The 19,986-nt window shown below is 50.4% G+C and overlaps 1 protein-coding gene across 7 annotated transcripts in view; it reads left to right on the forward strand.

The window, feature by feature from the left end:
* The first annotated feature begins 214 nt into the window (after positions 1–214).
* The window catches only part of PPFIBP1 (PPFIA binding protein 1), a 180,300-nt gene continuing 160,528 nt past the window's right edge, over positions 215–19,986 (forward strand). For 4 of the 7 annotated variants that reach the window (XM_062194982.1, XM_062194984.1, XM_062194989.1 and 1 more), the window contains exon 1: positions 215–377. The gene's annotated coding sequence lies outside the window, so the exon portion shown is untranslated. The remainder of the gene's footprint in view (positions 378–19,986) is intronic. The other 3 variants (XM_062194985.1, XM_062194986.1, XM_062194988.1) reach the window with 1 other exon arrangement.

The raw sequence follows: 19,986 nt of genomic DNA on the forward strand, positions 1-19,986 counted from the left end.
ACTTCCAGCTCCAGTCTTGCTCGGCGAGGAATGTATAAAATTAGTGGACTCCTCGGAGTGACTCTCGCAGGGCCCAATCAGCGGGGGCGCACGCGCGCCGCTCCGCCCCCTGCGGGCGCTCGTTGGCTGCCTCCCGCGGAGGGGCGGGGAGAAGGCGGCAGTGGGAGGGGGAGGTACCTGGGTCTGGGAGTGATGTCAGCGCCCAGCTCGGTGCCTGCCCGGATTCCTGACATGGTGTAGGGCGGACCGGCTGGGGAAGCGACCGGAGGACTCGCGCTCCGCCCGCCTGCGGCCGCCCCGCGTGCCGGGCTTGGGACTCCGAGGGGAGCTGAAGCGGAACGTGGGGAAGCCGGCGCCCGCGCCTCGCCGCCCCGCAGGTAAGGGCGACCGGCGCGGCTCGGGACCGGGGAGGTGGCACCGTTGTGTGCTTGTAGCAGCAGCAGCTGCTGCTCCTCCTCCCCGGGCCGGTTTCCTTTTCCAACTCATTCCCGTTTCCTTGGGGGGCAGCGGGCACTCTGTGGGAGTGCTCCTGGGGGCTGCAGCGGAGCCCCTGTGGCTCCCGTGTGTCTGCCCGGTGGCAGTCACCCCCAGGAGCGGACGTGCGGGGGTCCCGTCTGTGTCCTTACGCGCCCACCCCGGTACCCTGGCCCCTCCGTGATGATAGGCGGGGACCCCAGGGAGCGCAGTGAGGTGTTGGGTGGAGGTGTTTAAGAATGCCACGAAAAGTTTATGAACCGCTGACTCCAACATTAGGCTTTTGGAGAAGCAAAGTTTTTGCCCCTCTCCTTAGTCCTCCTGTGGCCTGTTACGTATCTTGTAGATCACTGTAAAACCCGGATTTGTGTAGTCCAGGCAGGCTGAGAATGAGCAGCTCTGGGGAAGCCGGCTGCGGGGAGACCCTGCCTCCTGCTGGCGCTGTGACCCCGAGGGGCTGGGGGTCCGCGGGGGTCCTGCCGCGGCCGGGAGTGGTGCTTCCAGGGTCCCCCGTTTTCTTTCTTCAGAGAAGCGAGTTTTCCCAGGGAAAGATGGTGGAAGGTGTGGCATGCCGACCTGGGCTTTCCCCCGTGGTGTGGGGCCGACGCACACCCTGGCTTTCGGGAGGATCCGCACGGCGCAGGGGCGGAGAGCTTGGTTTTTAAAGTCCAAGTTTGCTGTTGAGGGAGAGCCGCGGCCTGTTAGGAGAAGCCCGAGTTTGAGAAGTGGGAGACCAACGTTCTGACTGGTGTTTCCTGCGTGTGCCCAGGGCGTGATTGAGTTTTTTTGGGGGGGAAAACTGGTAACTCCTGCAGGCTGCCTATCCAGAACCCTGGCTTATCCTTGCTTTAAGGCAAGGAAGAAACAGAACCACCTGTGGGCTGAGGCCAGTTTCCCCTTTCTCTCCGGCGGTTCCCCAGCAGTGGGAGCCTCCTGCGGCCAGGTCTGCAGGAAATGAGCCTGGACCTCATTGTGCGTCAGACGCCCGGCCCCTGAATGCAAAGGGCAGATCCAAGCGAGGGGGAGAAAAAAGAAGCCACAGCCCGGAGTCAGGAAATGCGACCGAGGACTCTTCCTGGGGTTCTGTCTTTGAAGTCCCGGGCACAGTTGGTTGCAGGGCTGGAACGAAGTGTTTTGCTTCTCTGTTGTTTATGGCACACCTGGGTCTGTATTGTTCTTCCTCGCTGAAAAAAAAAAAAAAAAAAAAGAGCCCAGCCTGGGTAAAGATTTGCAGGCTTTTTTTGAAAAGGCAGTGAGTGTCTTAAGGGGAAAGACCAGAGTGTTTTCTTTTTGGCTTTGTGTTTTGGAGGAGCACACAGAAATCGCTGATGGCCCTGCAGTAAGGGTGAGCAAGTCAGGGTGTAGTTGTGTTCTAGGGAGAGTACTTAGAGCATCCTGTATTTTCCAGTGCATGTTTTCAGTAGGAAGGAGATGGGGGTGGGGGGTGCCTGTGGGCTTGGGGGCGCCCGCGCTGCAGCCTGTGAACCTGGGAGATTCAGCTGCAAGGACCAGTCAGGTGAAGGAGATGTTATCTTGATGGGCTGTGTTTTCATCATGGCTTTCTTTCCAAGAAGCTGGTCCTGGTTTGGGGGCTTGGCTGTGCCACAGTCCTAAGTTGGACTCCCAGTTTGAGTCCTAGTGGCTCTGCCTACTCAACTTCCTGTTTCAGAGGACAGCTGGGAAGGGTGTTTGGGATCCGGTCTTGGTTAGATTCCTTTGGACCAACAATCATTACAGGCCCAGTCACCATGAGGACACTTGATGAAGTTTGTGAAAAATAGGAGTTAGCTTTTGTGGAAAAAAAAAAAAAAAGACACACAGAAGTCCGCACAGGTTTTTTGTGACGCACACTTTCATGAACTTTTTTGAAGACCTGGCCTGTTGGTTTTAGCGTTGGGGTCGTCTGGCCCTGATGGACACACGTGGACTTGACAGGCCTCCTTGTAGTGTCAGACCCGTGGTGCCTAATTTCAAGGGTGTTGTGGACATTTTTTGGGGAACAAATTCCTTGAGGTTGAGTTCCTTACCAGTGTGACCTTGGCAGCCACTGTTCAGCCCGAGATAAATCAAAGCAAGGTCATTTTCCCCATAGTCACCGACGAGCCGGTGCCTTTAAAGACCCATCTTCATACTCGTGGAGTGGTTGTGATTTTTAAGTTAATTTAAACATGTTGATACTTTGTTATACTGAAATCAGCTTTTGGAGGTTTTCGCTTTTCAAAGGGCCTCTATCCTAAGCAGCACCATTTTCCAATTGTTAACTGAAAGACCTCATTCATCTTCTGTCTTTTCAAGATACTACTACGTGTCGAGGCCTGATCTGAATGACCTTCCCAAAACAGTGAATGAATGAAGTAATGAGTGTGGCTCCATTCATATTTGGGTCTGTGTGTCCGGTTCTTCTTCTTCTTCTTTTTTTTTTTTTTTTTTGAAAAGCAGAGACACAGAGACAGGCAGGCAGACAGAACTCTCATCTCCTTGTTCCCTCTCCAAATGCCTGTGATAGACAGGGCTGGGCCAGGCTGATGCTGGAGGCTGGGAACTCAATCCAGGTATCCTACATGGGTGAGCGGGGCCCAGCTACTGGAGCCACTTACTTGAGAGTTAGCAGTTGGCTGGAATTGAGAGTGGAGCTGAGACTTCAACCCAGGCACTTCGATATGAGATTTGCTGTCCCAATTGGCATCTTAACCCCTATGCCGCATGCTCACCCAAGACTTGATTCTTTATTAAAGGAACGCGGCTTAAGGTGAAAACACAGGCAGGAAGTATCATATAATGACATTTTCATTTTCAGATATTTCCCTAGAAAGTCATATTAGTTCCGAAATTAAGAAAAAAAGAAGTCATACTTGAGCAGCCAATTGTGAAATTTTCCTGGGAGTCATGATAATTATTGCTTTTTTTTTCTTTATTTTTTTAAAACCACGATCAAACAGATGAGTTTCAATAAGAGAGTCTGAGCTGTTACAGTTAGCGTCGCTGCTGGCTGCTGGGTGTTGTCTGTGTGGAGAAGGGACAGAGTGTCCACCGTCCTGGCCAGCATTTTTGGTTGATATGTTCACGACTGAATCAGCCATCAAACTGTCCCCAAACTGACACTGTCCCAAAACTGCTCTGGTCTTGTGCAGTTCCCTGCATCTGTAGCGTGTTGTGTCATTTGTTTCCCAAATTCACGGCAGTGCATGTCAGAACCTTCTAGTAACAAACCCTACAGCTTTTGTCACGTATATCACCACCCCAGAGACGGATGCTTTATTAAATGGAGCTTGCGGCTTAAATGAACTGAACTGAATTAACTCACCCTACCAAATACAAAGACCCTTCTATTGCTTTTCCACTCTTGATTTTAGAGTAATTACTGATGCTAGCTACTTTGACTTAGCTGCTGATGTTTCAAAAAGCCAAAAAATACGTGTTTTTCTTCACTTAAAACAAAAACTGAAACGCCAAACAGCTGGGTTTTAGGTTTAAAAATGAGCCCAGATGGGAGTTTTAAGTTTGCACACTTATTAGGCTGTTTGGGGGAGGGGAGGGGTGGGACTGGGTGAACCGAGTCCAGTCTATACCTGTCTAAGAGCTTGTTTTTCTGAAAAGGGGCTTTGAACTCTGCGTGGTCCAGGAGGGTGTGTTGTCAGAGCTTGTGGCTGACCTTGGTTTTGGGTCTCCGGCTCCTTGTCGTGATTCACCCTTTGACCGGCCCACATGCACACATCCTTGTGTTTGTTGGCAAGGGTGAGGAGTTCAGAATAGAAAGATATTTGGTGGTTTCTGTCCAGTGGTCCACCTTACAATGCCCATGACTGAAGGAGTTGTGCAAACACAAATTGCACTGAGTGCCCATCTTCCTGGCCCAGGCTAGGCTTACGTAGGAAGAAGGTTCTAGAATATTTGGGCTTGGCCAGAGATTTTATGGATACCTTCTGAACTCTAGAATGAGTCTGAATACTTTAACCTCTGATTTAATTCAGGGGAGTCAAGCATTTGACTTAAAAACAAGCACAAGTTCAGAAAGGTGAGTGTGTTCCTTCCGTGTGTGTGTGTGCGTGTGTGTATGTGTGTGTGTGTGAGCAGGGCAAAGTTAATTTCTCCTGATGGAAGAGCTGTTTTCAGGGATGAGTCTATTTAATACCATGGGGGCTGATTTTTGGGCAGGCCAGGTAGTTCTGGGAAGAATTAGGTAGGCCTGTTGGAAAGTGTGTAAGTATTGTCCTGGCATGACTGTAGAGCTGTACCCACCCCCCCCCACCAGGGTGCCCCTGTTTCCTGCATTTCTGTGCCTGGGATTGAGCTCACCTAGGTCCTTTGCTTCACCTTTGTCACCCTCCTCTGTATCCATAGCACTTTGCACAAATGCCATCCAACCACCCAACCACAATGGAGCTGTAGGAGTTATTAAGAAAGTGTGTGTGTGTTTTTTTTTTTTTTTTTTTTCCAGTTTATTTGAAAGACAGGGAGCCCGAGAGAGGCCATCCACTGGTTCACTCCAAATACTTGTTGTGGCCAAAGCCAGGAGCTGGGAACTCCATCTAGTTCTCCCGTGTGAGTGGCAGGGACTCAAGTACATGAGCCATCAGCTGCTGCCTGCCCTGGTGCACGCTGGCAGGGAACTGGAAATTGGGAGTGGAGTAGGGACCCAAACTCAGGCCTTCCTATGGGAGGTGGGCATCACAAGCCGTGTCTGAAGTGCTTCACCAAGCACCCCTCCTGATACAAGTTTATTATTTAATTTATTTCAAAAGCAGGAGAGACAGAGACAGACATAGATACCCTCCATCCACTGGTTCACTTCCTAAATGACCACAGTGGCCAGGGCTGGGCCAGGCCGAAACCAGGAGCTGAAAACTCAATCCAGGTCTTCTGTGTGTTAAACAGGGACCCAGCCATGTGAGCCATCACTACTGCCTCCCAGGAAGCCACAGCTGGCAGCAGAGCCTGGACTTGACGCCAGGCACTCAGATAGGCAGTGCGGGCATCCTGGGCCGCATCTTCACTGCCAAACACTCGCCCGTCTGTCCCAGTGTGAGTTTGTTTTATAAGCAAAGTTTATTGCGTTTACTTTATTTGGAAGAAAGTGAAAGCAAGGGTCAGACTCTGGCCTGCTTCCTCTAATAACTCCCTTGACAGAGTGGCTGCCGTTGCACAATGCCCTTATCTTTTTCGAAAGCTCCTGCCGCTTAGGCCAGCACACACAGCACTGCTTGCTTTTGTTTGGGTTGGAATTTGAACATGCGCTACTTTGTCTTCTGAATGATGGCAGAGGCCGGCCAGCCTGGAGTGCCAAGTCTGCTCTGGGAAGCAGTGACCCTCAGAGGAGCCCACAGGTCAGCCCCGTGAGTCCTCCTGGCCACCTGTGTGAGGGATGTCACCTGGGTGAGCTCCCTCTGGATCTGCAGCTTGGATCCTTTTGTCAAACCCCGGCAGTCTTCCTGGATCTGCTTCCCCCATGGTGTGATTCTGCGCAGTGGAGAGAGCATCTGAACACAGACTTGGGACTCTTGGATGGTTTTTTATGCCCAGCGCCGTGGGATGGTCCAGGATGCCGGGCACACCGCCTCACCCTGTGGGGTAGACAAAGCTTGATGCCCAGCCAGTCCCTCCCCCTCTGCCCTCCACGGTCGGTTAGGCACTGCGGCCGGGGTCCTGGCCCAGGTGTTGTAAGGAGCTAGGTGCCCCACGCCACCCACGCTCACGTAAGGGACAACTTTTATGTGCTTGCTCTGAGGGCCTTTGCTCCCTGCTACTTTTTCTTATTTTCTTCCCTGGGTGTGGTTTTTCTTTGTTGTTGTTGCTCTTATCTATTTATTTGGGAAGCTGAGAGCCAGCTTCTGTCTGCTGGTTTACTCCTGACATGCCTGGGGCTAGGAACTGGGAAGTAAATCCAGGTGTTCTGCCTGGGCAGCAGGAATCCAGTCACTTAGCCTTCCCTGCTGTCTCCCAAGGCCCTCATTAGCAGGAATGCCGGAGTCGGAAGCTGGAACTGGGGATCAGTCCCAGGCACTCTGATAGGATGCAGGCATCTTTTTTTCTTTTTACTTTTAAAGATTTACTTATTTATTTGAAAGAGGTATACACAGAGAGAAGGGAAGGCAGAGAGAGAGAGAGAGAGAGGTCTTCCATCCACTGGTTCACTCCCCAATTGGCTGCAACGGCTAGAGCTGTGAAGAGAGAGAGAGAGAGAGAGAGAGAGAGAGAGAGAGAGAGGTCTTCCATCCACTGGTTCACTCCCCAATTGGCTGCAACGGCTAGAGCTGTGATGATCCGAAGCCAGGAGCCAGGAGCTTCCTTTGGGTCTCCCATGTGGGTTACAGGGGCCCAAGAACTTGGGCCATCTTCTACTGCTTTCCCAGGCCATAGCAGAGAGCTGGATCAGAAGTGGAACGGCCGGGACTTGAACCGCTGCCCGTATGGGATGCCTGCACTGCAGCTGGTGGCTTTATCTGCTATGCCACAGCGCCAGCCCCAAGGATACAGGCATCTTGGGCACTGGGCTGAATGCCTACCGTGTCGATGCTGTATTCTTTTTTTTTTTTTTTTTTTTTACAGACAGAGTAGATAGTGAGAGAGACAGAGAGAAAGGTCTTCCTTTTTGCCGTTGGTTCACCCTCCAGTGGCCACTGTGGCCGGCGCATCTCGCTGATCCGAAGCCAGGATCTCCCATGCGGGTGCAGGGCCCAAGCACTTGGGCCATCCTCCACTGCACTCCTGGGCCACAGCAGAGAGCTGGCCTGGAAGGGGGGCAACCGGGATAGAATCCGGCACCCCGACCGGGACTAGAACCCGGTGTGCCGGCACCGCAAGGTGGAGGATTAGCCTGTTAAGCCACGGCGCCGGCGGGATGCTGTATTCTAAATATTCTAGATAAGAAGCTTGAGGGTTTAGAGAAGCCGGGTGGAAAGTTAGGGAGCTGGGGAGCTGGTGGTTATGGGGACTGTTGTACCTGGCTTTGTCTGCCTGTCTGTTGACTTCTAGGAGAAAACCAGAAAACTTAGTTCATCTTTTCTGGAAGAATTTAAAGGTATTCTGTATGAGAAAAAAGGGATTTGGAGACACACAGCTCCTCAGCTTGCATCCTGGCTTTGCTATGTATTACAGCCCATGATTGGAATGTAGTTTAGCTCTCTGAGTCTCAGTTTTCCCATCTGTGAGATGGTAGTACTGAGATTTATGTCATAACATTTTTCCTGGATTAGAAATTATTGGAAATTTTTGGCCGGCGCCGCGGCTCAATAGGCTGATCCTCCGCCTGCAGTGCTGGCACGCTGGGTTCTAGTCCCATTCGGGGCGCCGGATTGTGTCCCGGTTGCTCCTCTTCCAGGCCAGCTCTCTGCTGTGGCCCGGGAGTGCAGTGGAGGATGGCCCAAGTGCTTGGGCCCTGTACCCGCATGGGAGACTGGGAGAGGCATCTGGCTCCTGACTTCGGATCAGCGAGGTGTGCTGGCCGCAGCACGCCTGACGCAGCGGCCATTGGGGGTGAACCAACGGAAAAGGAGGACCTTTTTCTCTGTCTCTCTCTCTCACTGTCCACTCTGCCTGTCAAAAAAAAATTTTTTTTTTTTAATAGAGTAGGTTTTTGGTGTAGTAGTTAAGTCGCTGTTTGGTTTGCCCACATTGGAGTGCCTACTTCTAAGAAGAAGTTGGATCAAAGTGCAACCCAAACCCAGATACTCCAGTATGGGATGCGGGCATGCAAGGAGCGTCGTAACCACTATGCCAAATTGTATGGAAGTTGTTGTAAACATGGGTTTGTTGGCCCTTTGGCAGGTAGATGGAGGACATCACGCTGTGGGCCACAGCTAAGAGAAGCCATATGGGGTTGGGTGGGGTCCCACTGGAGGAGGTTGGTGTGGAGGCACTTGGAGGAGATGGGCACACACACTTGGGTTGGGAGCCAATTGTGGACTACAGTGGTCTTAGGTTTAGAGAAAGATACGACTAATCAGTGTTGTTAAGAGAGATACGATATACTGGGTCTAGAACTTAGGGGATTTTAAGGAGAGTGACAAGATTATGTTTTAAAATGGCTTTTTCTAATTTTTTGAGAGGAAGGTTGTAAGAACTATTACTTCTAAAGATGAATGGAAGTGTTATTAGGGTATATGTGGTGTGGGGAGAGCAGAGCACCCTCCATTCAAGAAGGGTACCCATGAGAAAGTTGAGAATTTTTTTGAGTGACATGTGAGCCTTGTGTATCTTCATGGTGTGCAGTGCAGCATAAATGGATCGGATCATGGAAGTAGCATTTCTGTTTTCTTATCTTTACCTTTGGAGTCTCTGGACTCTTAACTCTTCATATGCTCCGGCAGTGTGTGATACGTTATTGTGAACCGAGGTCAGCCCACTGTGTTCTGGAGCACCTGCGCTTACTGTCTTGGGCCTGTTATCCAGTGGCCCTCTACTCTCCCCTCCCTCCAACACTGCAAGCCTCTAGTAATCACTGTTGGAAGTTTAGGTTGACTTTTTTAACCATCCATGAATATGCTGTATTTGTCCTTTTGTGTCTGGCCTGTGTCGCTTAACATAATGATCTCCAGTTCCAACCACTTCACTGCGGGTATTAGGAAGCTACTCTTTTTATGGGCGCACAATATTCCATTGTGTATTTCATATTTTCTGTGACTGTTGGTCTGTTGGTCTTTCCGTGGGCACTGGATTCATCTCTCGTGTTTGCTACTGTGAGCCTGGGAGTGCATGTGTCTTTTCATATGCTGATTTTGTTCCCTTTGCATATCTATACCCAGTGGCTGATAGCCAGGGGGTCACCTGATAGATCTATTTTTAGTTTTTTTGAGGATGCTTCCTAGGGGTCTCCATAATTGTACTAATTTCCATTCCCACTAATAATTTATGAGTGTTCCGTTTCTCCATATCCTCCCCAGCATTTGTTGTTGTTTGTCTTTTTGATAATAGGCGTTCTAACTGGAGTGAGATGATAACTCATTGTGATTTTGACTTTCATTTCCCTGATGACTGGTGATATTTAGCTGTTTTTCGTGTAGTTGTTGGCCGTGGATATTTCTAAGTTTGAAATTCAGTGGGAAATGTGATGAGTCCAGATGTCAGCATCTGGAGATGCCAATCGTCACCTCCCATAACCTACTTAGTGTTGTCCTGTGTAGTGAAACAGTGGTACTTATCTGCTGAGGTTTTTAGGAGAAGAGCAACAATAAAAATGGCCAGTGTATGTATACAGAACTTGTTGTATTACCAAACACTGTCTAAGTACCTTACAGCTTTTAATTTAGGTAATTATCAAATTACAGATTAGAATCTCAGGCACAGAGACACTGAGTAACTTCCCCATGGTCACAGAGATTGTGTGTGTTGGACTCAGGCAGGCATGGATTCCTGGGCAATGTCTTCAGACCTTTCCCAGCCCTGCCTCTGGCATGGGCCTGACCTTGACGTGTTAAAAGCCTTCGAGAACTCTGAACCCATGTTATCCACTTGAAGAGGTCAAGCAAGGATGCCGAAATTTAGGCTTGAAGTTTTGGCAGAATCCCAGACTGATGTAAGATCTCCCTAGGGCTGTTTACATAACATGTGAGGCTGCATGAACTTCCCGAACAAGTGTGTAGACCCCAGAGAGAAGCAGGCACACAGTCCTGGAGGGACTGGTCCGCTGCCATGCCATTTTGTGAACTTGGACAGAGCAGGGAAGAGTAGGAAAAGGTGTGGGCTGCCCTCCAGGGGCCAGGTGGTCCAATGTCTCCTGTATTGTTGAGAGAGAGGTGTGGCTTTGCAGAGGTACAGGTGGGGGAGGGTGACATAAGCCTAGGGAGGAAGGGAGGAGTTCAAGATAGAGAAGGACTCAGAGTCAGGTGGGTGGCTGGTTAGGCTTGAAATCCATCTTCAGGTGAGATGGGAGAAAGGGTGGGGGAAGTGGGGCAAACTGTGGTCAGAGCAGGCGGTCTGCGTGGTTTTCCTGGCGTAGGAAGTAGTGAAAGGAAATGCACTGCTAGGCACTCCGCCCCCCCACCCCCCCAGGCTCCCTGGAGGCCGGCCCTGGGGAAGAATGTGAAAGAATGACAGAAGTCTCTCATCTAACCAGTGCAACGTGACACATTCTCCAGCATGTGTCCCCAGGCAGGGAGTTAGGTTAGTGAAGTGGAAGGAAACTATGTAATCTAAATAAGTAAGTGAAAGAGGAGAATGGCAGTAGACAAAGGAAAATATGGCTTGAAGGAGAAATCTGTACACAAGCAGACTTCATAACGGGTCCCAGGCCAACTTGGGGGGGGCAGCTGGAGCACTGGGTGGGGAGGGACGGCCTGGGGCCGGCGCCACGGCCAGGCTTTGGTTCAGAGGAACTACCATGGCTCTGGGAAGTGCTTCATAGGAGAGAGGTGTGCACTGTACAGGCCTGGGCATTAAGTGCTGCTCCTGGCTGGTTATGCCTGGGCCAGTGGTTGCAAAGGCATTGTGTTATGGCATTTCTTCCTTCCTTCCTTCCTTCTTTTCTTTCTCTCAAGGTTTATTTTATTTATTTGAAAAAGCAGAGTTATTGTGGAGGGGAGCGGGGAGAAGCAGAGAGAGAAGGAGAGAGAGAAAGAGATCTTTCATCCTCTGGCTTATGCCCTAAATGGCTACAGTAGCCAGTGCTAGGCCAGACCAAAGCCAGGAGCCAGGAATGTCTTCTAAGTCTCCCATGTGGGTGCAGGGGCCCAAACACTTGGGCCATTTTCCACTGCTTTCCTAGGGCATACGCAGAGAGCTGGATCAGAAGAGGAACAGCCGGGACTCGAATCGGCGCCCATGTGGGATGCTGGAGTATCAGGTGGCGACTTTACCCACTATGCCACAGTACTGGCCCAAGGATTGTAGCGTCTCTACGGCTTTGCTGTGGTGATGACAGAGGGGCACGGATGGCAGCAACCCAGTACTTCAGAGTGTGGTACATGAGTACCTCCTTACCCTGGGTGTAGCTTTGCACAGTTTCAGTTTCCTACAGTCAGCTGTAGTCTGAAAGATTAAATTGTTTCTGAACATTACAGAAATAAGCCATTCATTCATTTTAGGTTGCACGGTGTTTTGTGCCATCCTGCTCTGTCCCATCCCCTTGTCCAGTGTCAGTGCTGTGTATACTACCTGCCCATTGGTCACTAGCTGTCTCAGTTGTCCGACTGTCCGAGTACCACCGTGCTTGGGTGCAAGTCTCCCTTACTTTTCTAGATCATGGCCTCAAAGCATAGGAGAGTGATGCTGGCTGTGGGGATATGCCAAAGAGAGGCTGTGGAGTGCTTCCTCTGAGTGAGAAGGTGGAGGTTCTGGACTTGATGTGGAAAGGAAGACATCGTATGCCGAGTTTGCTGAGCTCTGCTCTAAGAATAAATCTTTGGCCAAATAGTGAGGAAGGGAAAAGAAATTCCTGCTAGGTTTGCTTTTGTACCTCAACCTGCACAAATGATGGCCACTGAGTGCTTAGTGATAATGGAAAAGACATGAACAGGAGACATACACCTAATTCCTACAGGAAACAACTAAGTTTGTGTGGGGGAAAATGTAGGGGGAAATCAGAGTTCTGACCATCTGGGTTTTCAGGGAGTCTTGGAGTGTTAGCCCCCTGCAGCTAAGAGGGGCTGCGGTACTGAAATGCAATGCCCCCCCACATCAATCCATTGGTGAGTCTTCTGGGGGTTGCCTTGGGACATGTCCCCGTCTGTGTGGTGCATTTCAACAGGTGTAAGTATTGAGCTGGGTGGTGCCCAGCTGTGCCAGCTGCACAATTCATGGAGCCCAGTGCAAAATGAGAATCTGTGGTTCTCTTATTCAAAAAGCAGGAAATTCTATTAAAGGGACTCAAATGTGAAACTTCTTCTTTTTTGTATCACGTCATTCTTTTTTTTTTTTTTTTAAGATTTATTTATTTACTTGAAAGTCAGATTTACACAGAGAAAGAAGGAGAGAGAGAGAGAAAGAGAGAGGTCTTCTATCCACTGGTTCAACTGGCTGCAATGGCCGGAGCTATGCCTATCCGAAGCCAGGAGCTTCTTCCAGGTCTCCCACGTGGGTGCTTTCCCAAGCCAAAGCAGAGAGCTGGGTCAGAAGCAGAGCAGCCAGGACTCGAACCCTGGCACCCAGGCAGAGGCTTTACTCCGCTACGCCACAGTGCCGGCCCCATCATGTCATTCTAAGTGAGTGAGTGGTTTGCTAACCAAATGCCCAGCCAGGATTGGGCCAGACTGAAGCCAGGAGCCAGGAACTCCATCTAGGTCTCCCACATGGGTGGCAAAAGGACCCACGTACTTGAGCATCCCTGCTGCCTCCCTGGCACATTAACGGGAAGCTGGATGCCCCACTGTCCTCCCTCCAGGGCCAGCGTTTTCAGTGTGAGTGGCTGGCGAGGAATTCGTGAGGACGAGAGTGCAGGAAGGGGCTCCTTGGTTGGCCGTGTTCTCAGGAAGGCGTTGCCCTGCTTCTGTGTGCAAGGCAGTTCTGGTTGAAAAGAAAAGCGTTTTAGCCTCTTGAGCTGTCAGCGGCCACTTGGCCTCTGACCCAGGTGTTGAACTCCTGTGTGCTGGGAGTTCCTGGGATTCTGTGCATTGTGAATTCTGCATGGGAGTGGGGTGGCTGGGAACAGCGCAGCGCCTGCTATGTGGATCTCCGATGTCACGTCATTTACAAAGTGCCGGCTCGGAGTGTGCATTGTTAAGACTCACAGGGTAGTGACAGCAGAGCCTTAAGCCCAGCGCGGGGCCTTTCGACCAGGGGGTCCTGTGTGACCCCCTGGGACACGGAGCAGCGAAGGTGGCTCTGCTTCTGCCAAGTCAGAGAGCTCACTGTTGTGTGTGTGTTTTTTTTTTTTTAAAGGCAGATAAATTAAAAAACAATTTTTAAGGCTGGCGCCGTGGCTTCACAGGCTAATCCTCCGCCTTGTGGCGCCGGCACACCGGGTTCTAGTCCCGGTTGGGGCGCCGGATTCTATCCCGGTTGCCCCTCTTCCAGGCCAGCTCTCTGCTGTGGCCTGGGAAGGCAGTGGAGGATGGCCCAAGTGCTTGGGCCCTGCACCCGCATGGGAGACCAGGAGAAGCACCTGGCTCCTGGCTTCGGATCGGCGTGGTACACCGGCCACAGCGGCCATTGGAGGGTGAACCAACGGCAAAAAGGAAGACCTTCCTTTCTGTCTCTCTCTCTCACTATCCACTCTGCCTGTCCAAAAAAAAAAAAAATTTTTTTTTAAAAGCCACTTACTCTCATTTTATTTGAAAGGAAGAGAGACAAAGACAGATGGAGAGATCTTCCCATTCGTGGGCTCACTCCCCGAATGCTCACGACAGCCAGGGCTGGGCCAGGCCAAAGCCGGGAAGTGGGAACTCAGTCTGGATCTCCCATGTGGATGGCAGGGACCCAGGTTCTTGGGCCCTCACTTGCTGCCCCTCGGGGTGTGCGTGAGCAGGAAGCTGGAATCAGGCGGAGCTGGGGCTGATACCAGGCACTGCGATGTGGGATGTGGCGACTCTAGGGGCTTCTCCCCCACTGTACCAAATGTCTGCTCTTAAAGTCTCCACTTCACTGTTGAGTCAGCTCTGTGGCTGGGTTCCTGGGGACACTGTCCTGGCCATCACCGTCATTTTTACCTCTGCCGCTGCCTTGGCCCCGCGCCCCTGTCCTCGCTGATGCAGGCGCTGCGGCTGTCTCCTGGCGCCTGCAGCTGCTGCCCTGCCTGTCTTGTGCGCCCCCAGATACAGCCTTTGGAACCGGGCCACCCTCCCTGCTCCAGGGCTTCCCGGGACCTGCTGCAGCTACAGCTTCCAGCAGATTGGGGAGTGCAGGGAGGAGAGCTTTGGGGCAGCCTGCACGCTATCCCAGACATCTCAGCCAACTCTTAATTTGGAGCTTTCAGTTCTTGAAATTTACCTGCTGTCATTCAGATGGAGAAAGGGAAGATGACGAACCAGATGTGGTTTCCTGGGGCCTGGAGAAAGGGATGCATGGACAGGAGCAGTGAGGCCTCTGGGGCTGCTTGTGGAGCCGCGTGGACGCTGGTGCGGCGCCGTGGGGACCGAAGCTCTGTCCCTGGCATTAACTAAATGTGTGCCTCACAGCAGCCTGGCTGCCTTACTTAGGAGGAGGCTTGGTCAGGTCCCGCCTGGCCCTTGCCGCCACTTGTCACTTGTGACCTCACCTGGGCTTGCCCCCTCCCTCCAGGCTTGCCTTTCCGTGTCCCCCAATGCAGAGACCCTGGCTTTGACCCCAGGGTGGTTTCTGGTTTCTCCGCCAGACCCTCCTCCTCCCCTTCGCTCCAGACCCAGGAACACTTGGCCTGGTTTGCGGATCAGGCAGTCATGATTCTGGATTTTGAATGCTCAGCTGTATGCTGTGATTCAGGGCTGGTGCTATGGGGTAGTAGGCTGAGCCTCAGCCTGTGGTGCCAGCATCCCATATGGGCGCCAGTTGGAGTTCCAGCTGCTCCACTTCCAATCCAGCTCCCTGCTAATGGCCTGGGAAAGACGGCTCAAGTGCTTGCGCCCCTGCCCCCACGTGGGAGACCCGGAAGACATTCCTTGCTCCTGGCTTCAGAATGGCTCAGCTCCTGCCATTACGGCCATCTGGGAGTGAACCAGCGGATGGAAGACCTTTCTCTCTGTCCCTCTCTCCCTCTCTCTGTAACTCTACTTCTCAAATAAATAAATAAAATCTTAGAACTTCCAACGCTTGGGCCCTTTTATGGCCATGCATTTCCTATTGCGTTGTTTTTTGAAATCTTACTTGGTGATTGGCGCTTACTGGCACTGTCTCAATTTCTTATGAGGGCAGCCCTGGCATGGTCTCCATTGTACACATGGGAAGATTGAGGGTCCTCTCCTGAGGCTTCTCTCTCTGTCCAACCTTTTTATGTCTTAACTTTTCACACAGATTTGTGTACTAGTTGAAGGCCATAGGATGCCTTTATCAGAACCCATTGATAGAGTAAGAAATATAAAGCCTAATTTCAGCAACATGTGTGGTTCTTACCCATGGAAGAATCTCATGCTTTGTTGTTTAGAGGTGCCAGCCTGGACCTGGTGTTGTGGTGCAGCAGGCCAAGCCACCACCTGACACCAGCGTCCCGTATCAGAGCGCTGGGTCGGGTCCCAGCGGTTCCACTTCTCATCCAGCTTTTAGCTGATGCACCTGAGAGGCAGCAGATAGTGGCCCAAGTGCTTGGGTCCCTGCCACCCGTGTGAGAACCTAGGTGGAGTTTCTAGCTCCTGGCTTTGGCCTGGACCAGCCCAGGCTGTTGTGGCCATTTGGGGCCTGGATCAGCAGATGGAAGATCTGTCTCTCTCTCACTGTCTTTCCCTCTCTCTCTGTCACTCTGCCTTAAATCTTAAAAAAAAAAAAAAAAAAAAAAACCAGCATCCTCACTGAACATGATTGTTTATGTTGTTTGTGGGACACTGTGTACTAACATGAGCTATGGGGGAAGTTTCGTAGCTGTAAAAACAATTATTAGTGTTTAGGGTGTAGCCAGTCAGCTTCCTGCTGGCTTGACTAGCTTGTTTGGTGGAGGTAGTTTTGGTGTGCAGTTGGAATCCTCTGATGGAGAATGTTTTGATTAGGGACTTTACAGAATATGTTTTGATACACAGGGCCTGAAAAGCTGTTGTTTCCTCCTGTTTTTCTAGCTCTCATTTTCAAACAAAGCTCCTTCCCCATCTTGCTACTTGCTTGCCTGCCTGCTCTGTCGCCTGTGGCATCCCAAGGAGCAGGCTGGGGAGCTGTTGGGTTTCCCTCTATTGTTTATTGTGATTTGCACTTGAAATTAATTGATTGTGATTTACACTTGAAATTAATCGTTATTTAAATTTTTTTGTACTTATACACACATCTTATGGAATATTTAAGTATGATGAAACAGTCTAGAAAAGATAACAGTTTTGAGAAAGTCATCAGCTGGTGTTTTCTTCTGTTTACTTCCATTCATCTATGTTTTCCCAGGTTGAGATATGTTGAGTATGTGAGTATAATTGTGTTCCTCTTTTTTTTTTTTTTAAATCATTGTTTTATTTGCATCTCCTCACACTGCTAGAACATCTGTAGCTGTCTCCAGGTAGCCCGTCCATGGGTGTCTTGTGATTTGTGTTCTGGAGAGCAGACTGCTTGCCTTGGGTTTCGGTGAGCGTCTGAGCAGCTGGCAACTCGTGCATTTCTGATCAGAGGACCTGACCCACACCCACAGGGCCTGCGTGTGAGTGGATGTCCTCACTGCTGTTGCTGTCATTTGTCAGAAGGTTTCTCCTAAGCTTTGTTCCCACACTGATGGTGATTTTCATTCAATACTGGTTCATAACTTTCTAGGAAAAAGGGCATTTCATTTTTCTTTCCTGTTCTATGTATTTGATATTAATGAAATCCATCATGTTTGTATGAATACTGGCTGTATTTTCTACTTAACAAACTACCTATGTACTCTGCTCATCTCGTTTATTGGGAATTAATGTTCTTTCTCATTTGTCATACATGCTAGCTCATATATTTTATTTACTTACTGTAACAGTTGTTGCAAATATTTTTACCCAGGTTATTTTCTGATTTTTCTAAAAAAAGATTTATTTATTTGAAAGGCAGAGTTACAGAGAGGCAGAGAGAGAGAGAGGTCTTTCATCTGCTGGTTGACTCCCCAAGTGGCCGCAGTGGCAGAGCTGGACTGATCGAAAGCTAGGAGCCAGGAGCTTCTTCCTGGTCTCCCATGTGGGTGCAGGGGCCCAAGGACTTGGGCCATCTTCCACCACTTTCCTAGGCCATAGCAAAGAGCTGGATCAGAAGCAGAGCAGCCAGGACTGGAACTGGTGCCCATATGGGATGCTGGCACTGCAGACGGCGGCTTTACCCACCTAAGCCACAGTGCGGGTCCCCTGGATTTTAAATTTGATTTGTCTTTTACTTTTTCATGATATTGAGGCTTAATTTTTAAACTTTTAAGTATTTTTATAAGGTTTATTTGAGAGGCAGAGAGAGAGAGAATGAAAGAGAGAAAAAGAGCGAGCAAGCGAGCGAGCATGTACTCTTATAACTGGTTTACTCCCCAAATGCCCACAACTACCAGGACTGGATGCTGCCGTAGCTGGGAGCTGGGAACACAGTCGAGGTCTCCCACCTGGGTAGCAGGAGCTCAGTTGTTTGAGCCATCACTGTTCCCTCCTAGGGTTTGCATTAAGCAGGAAGCTAGAGTTCGAAACCACAGCAGACATCCAACCCAGGTTCTTTGATGTGTGGGCCATGGGGCTTTAACCCCTAGAGTAATCTATTGATGTCTTTTCCACTTGGGGACCTCAGCCTTCCTCTGTCTATCCTGAAATTGACCGATGCAACTCTGGAAGTCACTATTCTCAATGCCCAGGGTTTAAATTTGCTTCCTACCGCACACTTTGTTAAAGTGGATCAGTGGGCTCGCATGATTGTGTGTGTGTGTGTCTGTGTGTGTGTGTGCGCGCGCGCGCATGCATGTGTCTGCGCAAGAGCAAGAAGAGGGGAAGTTGGTGGGAAAAGATGAGTGTGGCCGGGCCCAGCCTTGCCTGTTGCGTTTGTTTTTGCTTTCCTTTCTCCCAGGGTAGAAGAGAGCTTACCAGAGGCACAGGAAGTGAGGGGGGTAGGAGGGTGGGAGGTGCCACCATAGCTCCCCAAATGGACTGAGTGTGGCAGTGCCTGGCACAGATGTGACCCACAGGAATTTCCATTTGCTTAGCCCACGAGAAAGTAGAGTGGGCAGACGGTGGCTGCATCCCACCCACTCCTGACTCTTTGGGGCTCCAGGCTGCTCCAGGCTCCAGGCTGCCTGGGGCTCCATCTCGGCAAGCTGCCCGGTGACATCTGCTCCGAGGTACTTATCTGCTGTGCCGACTGAGGCTGGATGAGGGACTCGTGGTCCCCTGGCCCTTGGCTGGGGGGCAGAGCCCTTCACTTGGGCTTCTGTGGACACTTCTCTCCTCAGCCTTAGGAAGTGAAGCAGCATTTTCTTCTCCACTCCTTGGGAGGAAATCCCCACTCAGTAGAAGCCGCATTAAAATCCAGCGCTTCTGATGCCAGGACCGAGGGTCGATCTGCTCTCCTTAGCAAACACGGCCATCCGCATTTCCAGGGCTTGGGGTCGGACAGACCCCTCTTGGCTGGAATCTCCGCGGAGTCCCATCTTAGCTTTGTGACTTTGTGCCTCATCCAGCCTGAGCCCTGGCTTGCACATCTGTAAAATGGACGTAGCAATGTCTACCTGGTAGGAATATTTCAAAGATCCCTCGAGGCAATGCTCCTATATCTAAGATGCTCCTATATCTAAGATGCTCCTATATCTAAGATCCCCAATAATGCAGTACTTGGCTCATTCATTGTCGGAGCTCAGTAATGACTCATTCCTAGTCTTGAAGCCAACGTGCTGTTCTTTTTTGTTTGAAAGTTTTAGAATAAACAATAAATCTGCTCAGAGTTGTGCAATTTTAGTTAATATTATGCATCTTTAAGTGTCAGAAACATTTCCTTACCTAACTTTATTTTGCTATTGAAATAGGGTTGTGTGTAGTCAACTGCTGCTCTGAGATCCTTTGGCTCAGGGAATTTCATGATGCCCGTAATCACAGTCAAGCGTGTTTTGTCTGTGTGTTCCCATAAAAAACACAGCTCTCTTGCAAGGCAGTCACTCAGTCATTCCCGTACACATAGTTGGGATTTTTGGCATCGTTCATGGGGTGGTTGCTTGTCCAGTATTCATAAACATTCAGAACAACCTTCAAAAAGAGATGATTGTAGATAGTCACGAGGAAAGGCAACATTGCTAAGTAAATTTTCATTTTTCATGCCATTCAGGTTAAGGTAGATTTGACTGAGCCCCATAAAAAGAAGTCCATTCATACTGCTAAGTTGTGCCTGCCTCCAGAATTTCCGGGCCAGGTGTCTGGCCTAGCAGGGAAGACGCCCATGCCCCACGTTGCGGTGCCTGGGTTGCATTCTCCACTCTGGCTTCTGACTCCAACTTCCTGCCCACGCAACCTTGGGAGGCAGCAGCGATGGCTCAGATAGTTGGATTCCTGCTAGCCACAAGGGAGCCCTGGGTTGAGTTCCTGGCTCCCTTCTTCGGCTGTGGCCCAGCCCCTGCTGTTGTGGGCGTCTGGGGAATACTCCAGTGCATGGGAGCTCTGTCTGCCTCTGCCTCTCAAATAAATAAGTTCAAAATGAGATTGTGTAGCTGTTGAGCTTTTACTGTATGTTTAGTCATGCTTTTCCATTTGAATAAACGGAGCTACATAGTTGGAAGTGTCCTGACTTTGAATTCTATTACAGTCCAGATGCAGCTTTTTCCCTGTGGTGCTGGAGGTAGGCGGCCTTCTTTACGGCTGCGTTACTCTCCCATCTCTGAAGCCGTGGCTGCCTTTACAGCAATCAGTGAGCTCAGTGTTGCAATATAGGACAGGTTGTTAATGTGGATGGGGCTTTCTTGGGATAAAACTGACATTCTTGCTCCTGGACTGGGAATGGCAGGTCCATTGCCCTATTTGTTTTTCATTTTTACTCTTTTTATTAGGAATGCAGAAGTAGTGA

The sequence above is a fragment of the Lepus europaeus genome, chromosome 6 (genome assembly GCF_033115175.1).
Source record: "Lepus europaeus isolate LE1 chromosome 6, mLepTim1.pri, whole genome shotgun sequence".
Taxonomy (NCBI): Eukaryota; Metazoa; Chordata; class Mammalia; order Lagomorpha; family Leporidae; genus Lepus; species Lepus europaeus.